This window comes from Mastomys coucha, unplaced genomic scaffold (assembly GCF_008632895.1).
Source record: "Mastomys coucha isolate ucsf_1 unplaced genomic scaffold, UCSF_Mcou_1 pScaffold9, whole genome shotgun sequence".
NCBI classification, from domain to species: Eukaryota; Metazoa; Chordata; class Mammalia; order Rodentia; family Muridae; genus Mastomys; species Mastomys coucha.
In genome coordinates this window covers 20,965,314-20,976,959 of record NW_022196915.1, presented here as the reverse complement: position 1 = coordinate 20,976,959, position 11,646 = coordinate 20,965,314, and the positions used below count along the sequence as shown (strand labels likewise).

Sequence of the window (11,646 nt, the reverse complement as noted above, 5' to 3'; positions counted from 1 at the left end):
TTACAACAAAAACAACAGGAAGTGACAATTACTTTTTCTTAATATCTTAATATGAAAATTAATATTACGAACATATCCTAATTGATTGTAATCCAAAAATATGAGGAATTAGAAATTTGTTGATTGTCATCCAATGGTCTCTCTAATTTGGTAATTGGAGAAATAGGTCCAATATTGTACAATCTATATACACTGTCAGCTTGTTTGTTTTTGACAGTGTCTGGCTATGTACAACATAAGGGTCTTGAAATCTTGCTTCTCCTATCTCAGCCTCTCTATTAGTCGTATTATTTATTCCATGTTTTTACACTATACTATGGTTTTCAGAACAGCTTATATATTTCAAAAGTATTTATATACCCAAAAGAAACATAGACAGTTAACTAGGGAGGTGGCTTGTAAGAGAACAACAAATAGTGAGACTGAATGCTTTGCTTGACGTTTGTAACTCTTGTATCAAGCTTGAAGAAGAGGACTTTATAAGTTACTCTTTCTCTGAGATGAATGCTTTTCCAAATTATCACAGCTAATGAACCAAATTCTTACCCTTACCTAATTGTCTGTGCCATCCTCCAAGCAGAACTGTTGTTCATTGAAACAGTTGGTGAATGACTTTATGGATAGACCATCTTAATGCACACACTATTTCTTAAATGAATGTAACCTGTTCTCTGTGGACTGAGAATAAAGTTACTCACTCAAGTCAAATAGCTTTGACCATAGCAGGAAGTCTGTATCCAAAAATCGTGCCTACAATTCATTCCTTGGCACAGCAGAACTGTCAATCCTCAGCTTTGTTACAATGGAGGTAAAATCCTTTGGTGATGTGAGGGTCATTGAAGTACAGCCTTATTACAATGAAATCCAATGTCTAAAAATTGTTCTTGGGCTTGTACCACAGTAAGAGCCAAGATTTTAAACTCTACTAAATACAAAACAAACAAACAAAAAGACTTTATATGTTTATGTTCATTTAAGAAAATACTAGTAGTGATGTATTATTTTGAAATATACAGTTAATATGTTTGGAGTTATTTAAAACATATTAAGAAAAATGTATTTTCACCTTTGTTGTAGATGAGCATCTATATGAGAATGTTACATTGATTGTTGTTTATATCAAACAACTTTTATAAATACTTACTTTCATTGTTATAATATTTTATAAATTTTAAGGAATATGACAAAAAAAGATATTGTAGGTATTGAAGGGGGAGTCTATGAGAGGAGTTGGGATACAAAAGGGAAACAAGAATGTGATTTAATTGTATTTACTTAAAATATGGTTTTAAATGTTAACAAATTCAGATAAATTGAAATCATGTAACTTTGCTCATCATAATGCAATAAAAGTTTTAAAAAAGTGTTTTTAAAAACTTTTTTTTTTATTGTGTGTGTGAGAAAGTTCATGTGTGGGAATCAGGACAACTTTGAGAACTGATTCTCTCTACCATGTGAGTTTTGGGGATTGAATGCAGATCACCAGACTTACCAGCAAGCCCCTTTACATACCAAGTCTTCTTGCCAGCTTTTATAGGGCAGAGGCATCACTTTTGGCTGTAGTATAGTTTGCAAGTGGTAATCTTCTCTACTAATTGGAATTGTGCATAAATGTAGATAAGGAATTGACTCAAGTAAAATATTAGTCATTGCTATTTTTAATTCAGCATATTGATAAAGGAAAAGAAATCAGGGAAAATTTGGAGGTTAAGTTTTTTTTTTATGAAATCTCAACAGAATGATTTATGCATACTTAGATATAGCAAGTGATCTGATGTTAAAACTTGATTCCTGAGGGGACTAGATATACTCTGAAAGTGTTCCAGCCCTGGTCTTGCTACTGAGATCTAGGAAGATGTTCATTCACATGGAAATGGTCATGCATTTCTCCTAGAAACAGCTTGGTTCTAGTAGCTCTGAATTCTCATCCATTATTCATGATACAACCATTTTAAGCTCCACATAGAGGACAAGTACTATGTAGAACATTGTGTTTAAAACAACCCAAAGATAAATAAGACAATTATGATACAATTTGTGATCTTTTTTTCTTCTGTCTGTGGAGAACACAAAACATATGGTTGAAAGTTATCTAAATGGTTATGTTTATTCCTTTAATTTCCAGTGGTTCTTAGTAGGTACTTTATAGACTTATTTGGTCTTTGTTTATTGTCACAGCTTTAGCTTTATTTCATTATTTCAAAAAATATTTCTCAAGTTTTGTAGTGAACTGTAAGTCTCCTTGGAGAATACAATCTCTATATAAGTTGGAGAGTTTAGAATGGAACAGTGCTTGCTTGCTTCAGCATTACTGAGTTAATGTATAGTTGGTACAAAGTTTTCCCTTTCAATAACTAACTTCAGTGAGAGTGAATGATTGATTATGGCAACTGAAAGTATAAAACATGAGTGTTCTTTAGACACACCATTCTGAAGTATGGTAGGTGTCTTTATAAATAACTTTTAGTAAGTTTTTTTTTTTTAATCTTAGATATGAAACTTAGACAGTCACTCTTCTCTTTTGTTGTTAACTATTTTTTGTTCTTTGCTTTTTTTGGGGCAGCGTGTCATGTAGCCCAGCCTGGCCTCAAATTTGGCATATAGCCAAGGATACCCTTGCATTTCTAATCCCCCTGCCTCGTAAGTGTTGGTGTTACAAGGCATGTGCCACCATGCCTTGCATTTGATACTTCATAAAAATTTTAAATCCATCATTCTTTCCTTTTTCAAGGCAGGGTTTCTCTGTGTAGCTCTGGCTGTCCTGGAGCTTACTCTGTAGACCAGACTGTCCCTAACTCAGAGATCTGCTTGCCTCTGCCTCCTGAGTGCTAGGATTAAAGACATGCTCCACCACCTCCTAGCGTGATGCTTTTTAAAAGGGAGGGATACATGAACAGGGCTTTGAATCTTTGAATATACTAGATAAATGTTACTACGATGATTGAACATTTTGATATGGAAACAATGGTAGTTGTTTAAAAACACAATAAGTTACTAACTTTATTAATGATATTTATATTCAACATTGTAGTAAGTGTATAGGTACATTAGCTTTTAAAAATGATCCCTAGATTTTCTTTAAAATATTTGTTTTTATTTTATGTGCATGAGTGTTTTGTCTGCAGGTAGGAAGTATACCATATATGTTCAATACCTGTAGGGGCCAGAAGTGGGTAGTGGATCCCTTGGAACTGGAGTCACTGACTGTCGTGGGTCACCATGTGCTGGAAGTGCAAGAGGCATTGGTCTAGCCCCCGTTATCTTATTCATGCTTTGTAAACATTTCACAAAAGGGATGCTATTATTATACCCACTTTACAGACTGGAGGGGTCAAGGGACTAAAACCCAAGAAGCCCAAGGTTTCTGCTCTTGGTGGCATTTTCTTAACAAGAGTTTTGACAACATGAAAATACTGTTTCCTCTTTTTTTCCTTTCTCCTTCAGACTCAGGTGTTTTATTATTTTATATCTTGCAGGGAAGTTTTGTTAGATATGGTTTCCAGAGGTCAGGTTTAGTTCCCCAGTTGGGTTTTATGTCTTTATGACTCTGAGAAAGACTTGGGTACTACATTCCACCTTTTTTATCTTCAAAGCTGTGTAGTTTAATGAGTCAAGTAACAGTCAGGGTAATTTTCAACCTCATATCACTTTTTCACTCAACCCAAGAAACTTTATATCAATTGTTTACATTATCTGTTTTTCATTTTGTTTTTTAGACATGTTTTAAAGACATGGTCTTGCTGTATGTAGCTTAGGCTAGTCCTGAACTCTCTATGTAGCTAACCTAGGCCTCTGACTTAGTAAATCACTTAAAGTGGCCTTGAACTGATCTTCTGCCATAGCTTCTGCTTGCTGGAATTACAGGTTTAAGTCTCTGTGCCTAAGTTGTTATGTTTCTTTTAAAAGTATAATTAACTTGTATTTTGGCTTCTTATTAATTAGAGAGAAATATTTTAAGATTATATCTTTCAAATCTTAAGGTATTATTGTATCTTTTTCTTAAAATTGCAATTCTTAATTTTATTTAGTTTCTTAGTTTCTTCTGCAGTACTCTTTATTAAAGCTAAATATCAAAAATATCAATTTCTGCCACATGATTGTTAACAGCATTTTGTTTTGTTCCTAGAAACCACTAGGATCATTTTAAAAATGATGAATGCTAATTATGAGTAATATCCTTCATTTTCACTGAGAGCAGTTACTAATTTTATCATTATGAAGAATATGTACAGTTTCTGCTCAGAATGGGAGATGAGAGCAAGACATGAAGAAGTAGTGAAAGTAGACGTGATAATATGCTGCTTAGAGAAAGTGACAAACATTGTACAAATTTTCTTTTGTTTTTAGTTTTCTAAACTCCTGGTCTCCCATAAAAAAATTTCTTCTTTTATATAATTGCCTCTAAAACAAATCAAAGCAATCTGTAAGTAATAATATTTGCTTAAAACCATTTTGCCAAATCTGAGGATATAGTGACTGATGAGAAAAATAAAATTCCTGTCCCATGGGACCTAACCTGTGGTGGAAGAAACAGGTAAAGACCAGAGTCTCAGATGAAGAGGAGGGCTGTAGAAGAAGAAGGAAGTCATGTGATACGAGGGGAGGGGCACCTGGAGTCTAGTTACACTTTAGATGGAGTTCTCTCTAAAGGATACTCTCTGAGGAAGCATTCTGCTGCCTTTTTAGATGGACAAAGTTATAATGTCCACTGTATAGCCCAAGCTGACTTGGAACTCTGGAACTTAATCTGTAGTCCAGGGTGGCACTTCTTTTTCAGTCTCCTGAGATTAGAATTATAAGCTACAGTAATATTGCTATTCTTTCCCTGAAAATTATTAGATGCTAAATAAGAATAAAATCCCATCACAGGGAATGTAGCCAAGTTGATAGAATGCTTGCCTGACACACTCAAAGCTTTGGGTTTGATCTCTAGTACCTCATTACCAAGTACTGTGTTACATGGCTACAGTCCCAGGACCCAACCTGTTGCATGAAGGTAGGAGGATCAGAAGTTCATCATCCTTGGCTATCTAAGGAGTTGGAGGTCAGCCTGGGTTAGAGATTATGTCTTAAATATAAATAAATCAATAAATTTCAAAACAGGATAGTGGACATGTAGACCCCCTAAGTGAACTATATGTTGGGTGATGTAAAAGGTTAGGGTTTTTAGACATCACTACTTTTACACCATAGTTGGCAAAGATCTGTCTTAGGGCTTCTATTGCTGCGACCAAACACCATAACTAAAAAGCAAGTTGGAGAGAAAAGGATTTATTTGGCTTATACTTCCATATCAATATTCATCATTAAAGGAAATTAGGATAGGAACTCAAACACGGCAGGAACTTGGAGGCTCAAGCTTATAGCAGAGGCCATAGAGGGATGGTGCTTACTGGCTTGCTCAGCTTGCTTTCTTATAGAACCCAGGATCACCTGCCTAGTGATGGAACCACCCACAATTGGCTGGGCCCTCCCTCATCAATCACTAATTAAGAAAATGCCTTACAGCTGGATCTTATGGAGACATCATTTTAATTGAGGTTCCCTCCTTTTAGATAACTAGTTTGTGTGTCAAGCCGACATAAGACTAGTTAGTCATCATAGATCCTATTAGAGGCAACTGAACCTTTCCAGAGGGTAGGATAGCCACCCTCAAAAGGTAGGGACACTGAAGGAGACCAGAGACATTCTAGGCTTTCAGTTCTGGAAGGCTGAAGCCCTCTACTCCATACTCTGGCACTACACAGGTAAGGATTATGGACAGGCAGAAGATTAGAGAAAGTCCTCTCATTCGCTTCAGTCCTTCACTTCGTCAGAAGCCTGTTCTGAAAGGAAGAATGGCGAGGAAAAGTAGGGTAGGAAGAGAGCACCTTGCTGAACTCTCCTGAAAACCAAAAGCCTGGCATCTGTGCTTAAAACAGCGCTGGCATTTCATTTGCTTTTGGTTTTCTTTCTATTTTTAGTAAGCTTTAGTTTTGTAATAGTTTGAAGTTTATTGAAAAATTGTAAAGATGGCACAGAGTCCTCCTCTGCCCTGTACCCATGTTTCTGTATTTTTTTTTTTTTTTTTTGGTTTTTCGAGACAGGGTTTCTCTGTGTAGCCCTGGCTGTCCTGGAACTCACTCTGTAGACCAGGCTGGCCTCGAACTCAGAAATCCGCCTGCCTCTGCCTCCCAAGTGCTGGGATTATAGGCGTGCGCCACCACCGCCCGGCTTCTGTATTATTTTAATAGGAATAGTTATACATATTTTATTTATATATCTATTTTATTATATAAATTACTGGCCTTTGTAATTGTGGGAAATAAGTTTCTGTATATAAGCTACCCATCACTGTATATAATAGCCATCTTGATCAAGACACTAAAATTACAAAGTATATGAGCCACAAGATGGTGGTGTAATCTTTTCAAAATATTGAAATAAAACTAAAACCTACGATCATATTATTAGTAAAAAAGTTTTATTTTTTTTGACTAACAATGATGCAATTGTCAGCAGGTCTGATCTATTAAAAATATTATCTGTTTTGTATATTTATGAGTTTTAGGACAGCCAGAGCTTTGTAGTAAGACTCTGTCTTAAAAAAAAAAAACAGCAACAACAACACAACCCAAAATAAAACAAAAACAAAAACAAACCCAAACAAGCAAAAAGAAAACAGGTGAAAAGATTGATTCATTAGAATCCTTGGCAGGCTGCCTCATTGCCAGTCATGAGGCTGATGGTTTTTTCTACTACTGTCTGCTGAAAGTTGTACATGGTAGAGGAGTCCATTAACTTGGCTCAAGAGCTCTAAACAGTTTTCACTGGCCATAGTAAGTTCAGAAGTTGACTATCAGTCTCCATTACAACCTCATGAAAAACATTAAGAGGCAGAGTTAATGAGAGAAGTTACCTAACTTTATGATTAATATAAATATTGCTTGTAAGGTAAAGTGTCATTGTATAGCTGGCTGGTTCATGTACCAGAGCCGTGTAGAGGAATAAGGTGAGAGAAATGGTGTTCTCTGTATCTAAAGATATTGACATGTTGTTTGGTTCTTAAGCAGAAGCAGAATATTAGAGGAGGAGTTGAGTGTACTGAATAGGTTAAGAAATGGAAACTAGGGTAGCTGGGTGGTAGTGGTGCAGGCCTTTGATCCCAGCACTTGGGAGGCAGAAGCAAGTGAGACCCCGAGTTCCAGGACAGCTTGATCTACAAGTTCCAGAACAGCTACACCGAGAAGTCTCTAAAATCTAAAGAGGGGAACAGGGAGGAGGAAGGAAGATGGATTGCTCATTTTTTAATTACTAAAAATAATTGATTATAAAAAGCAGAAGTAGTTACAAGCATGTTTTAAGTTTGTGGATGTGTGTGTGTGTGTCATATGTAGGTCTTTGACTTATTATAATTCAAACTAGAAATTTGCTTTTATGATGGTGTAAAGATGATAAGCATTCAATTGAAATTGCACTTGATTTTAATCTTTCCCTGAGCTAGCAGTCTGTGATAGGGTACTCTTCAGTGATGCTGGGCAGTAGCAGCTCCCAGTCAGCCATGTAATTATGAGAATAAACAGCTGTATCCACAGTACACAGTGTTGCTAAGCTAGGTTGTTCAGTAAACTAGTATGTGGAATACATTTTTATATGTAATGCTACTTTATTTCTTAATGTTATCTGAATTCAGTTTTCCCCTTGATTCTCAAAACTGCCTTTTCAGATTCACTTTTCACAGATTCACATACAACCCAAATATGATATTTGGTTCATCTCTTAGATATCTTTTATTTGAAATAGTCTTCCCATATTTTTGTTATAGGCTAACTTAAAATTTTTAAAATTTATTTACTTATTTATATTTTATTACTTTTTATGTGTGAGAGAGAGAGACGGAGGGAAGGAGGGAGGGAAGGAGAGAGAGAGAGGGAGAGAGAGATTAGTTAGATCAGAAGGTAACATATAAAAGCCTGTTCTCTGGTTTCAACATGTGGGTTCCAAGGATCAAACTCAGGTTGTCAGGCTCAGTGGAAAACACTTTATTTTACCTTCTAACTCAGTGCTTCTCAACCTTCCTAATGCTTTAACCCTTTAATACAGTTCCTCATGCCACTTCTTTATTAAAGAAACTAAGCCACTTGTCTTGTAGAATTGTCTTCTGAGTTTACTTCCACATGATGTTGACAAGTTCTTTTATTCCTTGTATTGCCAGTAAAGTGAATTGATAAAGTTAGCTTTTATTTTTTTCTCTAGGAACACTTATTACTTTAAGATGAGGTCACCCTATGTGCTCAGATTGGCTGTGAACTCCTGGAATCATGCAGGCTTTCAAGCAACTATGACTGTTATTATTTGCACCATCTTGCCCAGCTTTTGTCTGTCTGTCTGTCTGTCTGTCTATCTATCTATCTATCTATCTATCTATCTATCTATCTATCTATCTATCTATCTGAGATAGAGTTTCTCTCTATATAGCCATATCTGTCCTACAACTTTTTTTTTTTTTTTTTTTTTTGGTCTTTTTCAAGACAAGGTTTCTCTGTATAGCCCTGGGTGTCCTGGAATTCACTCTATAGACCAGGCTGGCCTCCAACTCAGAAATCCGCGCCTGTCTCTGCCTCCTGAGTGCTAGGATTAAAGGTGTGTACCACCACTGCCCGACTCCAGCTTTATTTTTATTTTAATTAGTTCCACAAACCCAAGTCAGTGTTAGGATTTGTAAGTATGTTGTTTAAGTTTCATCTTCCCTATTTAGACAGTTGACAGGCAACTTTTCAGCTGTGATTGTTAGCTGTTTCATAGGTACTAAAAAACCTGAAATTAATTTTCCAAGCACATAATAATTCTTCTACTTAGAAAAATTTCCTTTTGTACAATTTTCCTTTCTTAATAACAATTGAATTTGAATGTCAAGAAATCTGAAAGCCTTTAGTCTATAGTTCTCTATCTTCCAAAGCCCTGAAGAAATAATAAGTGTATGAGTTTGCCCAAGCTATATTAACAAAATACTATTAACTGGGATGACTGAAGAAGTCTGAAATTAAGGTGTTGATAGGGTGTTGACTAGATTTGTTCCAGTATTAGGTGGTTTATTATTTTATTTTTCATTTTATTTATTTATATGTGTGAAGAGATCAGAGGATAACTTTCATATGCTAATTCTCTCCTTTTACCATGTGTTCCTGGGGATCAAACTCGAGTTATTACACTTGGTGACAAATGCCGTACTTATTGAGCCATCCTACTGGCCCAAATTTTCATTTGTTTTGAAACAGGGTCTTACACTGTATCTTTCCTAGGGTGACCTAGAACTTACTATGCAGCACAGACTGCTTTTGAACTTGTTGAAGGCCTTCTGCCTCAGGCCCTTAATTGCTGGCATTATAGATGTGAGCCATCAAACCTACATTTTAGATGTATTTTTGACTTACTGTCTGTTCAATTTAGAGTTCATCAAGATATAGCCCTATTGTAAATCAAGAATCATCTTTATCACCCTAGACAAATACTGTCAAGAAAATCCAGGTGCTCTGATACATGCCTATAATCTCAGCACTTGTGAGGCATAGACATGCGAATCTCTTTCGAGTTTAAGTTCAGCATGGTCTACATGTCAAGCTGTAGGCCAGCCAGGGCTACGTACAAAAACCAAGTAAACTAAATGAAAACAAAGAGAGTTCAAGAGAGAAATATACAAACAAACATTTAAAAACTATAATTCTTTAATTTGTAAATGACATCATTATACACATCAGAAATCTCATAGAACCTATAAAAGTCAATTTTATAAGTGAATTTAGCATTCTATATAGCAAAACTATACACATATGTACACATACATATATATAATAGCAATGAAAAATTTGTAAGCTAATTAAAATTTAAATTGTCATTGAAGTACCAAATATCTATAAGTAAGTCTAAAAGTATTCCTCAACACTAAAAAGTATAAAACATTGCTAGTAAGTTTTAAAAATAATGTATAAAGGGTAAGCTAGTGATGGATTAGAAAAGTCAGCATCATTCAAATGAGCTCTCTAGTGTTCTGTAGAAGTAGTGAGAGTTTCATTAACACCTCTCAGTAGGCTTTGTTTGAAGAAATAGACAAACTAATTCTATAAGTTTTTTGAAATGTAAAGGACTAACAACTAAAATCATTTAAAGGACAGCATTTGGAAAACTTTGCTTTCCTGATACCAGTATTTTCTTTATGCCATAGTAATAAGATTGTGTGGTCTTGGCCAAAGAATAAGCATAGATCATAAACAGAGTTTAGAAGAAACTTGCACATGTGGTTCCCATCCCATTGGCCAGTTCAGTTCAGTAGGAGAAAGAAAACTTCATATGGATATGGGTATGGGAAACAATGAGCTCACACTTCTGCTTATTCCACACACAGAAACTACTGTAATAAAATGCAAAAGCAAAAACTATAAAATCTCTTTATTGTATCTTGCTACACATAACAAGTTCCCCAAGATTTAGTGGATTGAAGACTTATTTGTTACTTGATAATTACTATGTGAAGAACTCAGTAGGGGCTTTGCTAGATAACGGTTACCTTTGAGTTGCAGCCAAAATGTTAGGAAAGTGTAGTCATCTGAAGGCTGGACTCGGGGTGGAGGGCTGTGATTTGGGTCCCATAGCTGTTGGCCAGCAGCCTTGGTTCATACAAGCTGTTAGTAGAACTCAGTTCTTTACCACTTGAATCTGTTGGTAGGTCTACCTGGAAGATCAGCTTTGGCTTCCCTCAGGTGAGTGATCCAAGAATGAGAACTAGGAGGAACATAAAGGCCTTTTAAAATTTTTAAGGCTTAAACTCTTAGGGTCAGTGTACCTTCAGAGCATGGGATAAGAGGCTGGCTACTACACTTGTCCAGCACTGATGCCGGTGCCAGGGATCTCATGCACTTCACCTACTGACAGTCTTCACACCTCCCCTTCTGATTTCTTTTTGTTTTTGTTTTTCCCAGATAGGGTTTCTCTGTGTAGCCCTGGCTGTCCTGGAACTCACTCTATAGATCAGGCTGGCCTCAATCTCAGAGATCCACCTGTCTCTGCCTCCTGAGTGCTGGGATTAAAGGCCTAAGATTAAAGGCATATACCACCACCACCAGGCCTCTGTCAGATTTGTAAAAGATGATTATTTTCACATCCAAGCTTTTAGTTTATTTGTCCTCTCAGAAATCCCAGCGTCACAGCAGAACAGGTCACTGCAGAACTCATCACAGTGGATCTACTCCTTTTGCTGTATCCTGTCTCCGCCCACTTTCGCCAGTACTAACACTGGCCTTTGCAGTCTCCTGGATCTCTGCTCTGTTCTTATCTTTCTTTCACTGTTTTCTTTCTCTTCTTACAAAGGCCATGTCGTCTTGCAAGACAGTGTTTAGGCTCACTCTTTACACAATCTAAAGAATCATAGATCATGCCAAAGTCAGTTGTCTTGCCCACACCAAAGTAGTGTCTGAATTCAGATAAAAAGATGATATCAAGTGTGGTTTTGTACATTTTGGCCTACTTCCCTTTTTTTTTTTTTTTTTTGTCTTTGGTACAGTTGCCTTCCCAGGGTGAAGGATATCAGTGACCACCTATTTCCCCTGAAGCTGGAGGTTAGGAACTTTCTGGTCTGTTACTATGTCATTCATGATGGTGGCAGGCCCCAAG

The 11,646-nt window shown here is 36.3% G+C and overlaps 1 protein-coding gene and 1 pseudogene across 3 annotated transcripts in view; one reads left to right on the top strand and one right to left on the bottom strand.

Moving 5' to 3' along the window:
* The window catches only part of Shld2 (shieldin complex subunit 2), an 85,423-nt gene that overhangs the window by 27,639 nt on the left and 46,138 nt on the right, over positions 1-11,646 (top strand). The window lies entirely within an intron of this gene.
* On the bottom strand, positions 11,208-11,627 carry LOC116085175 (annotated as a pseudogene).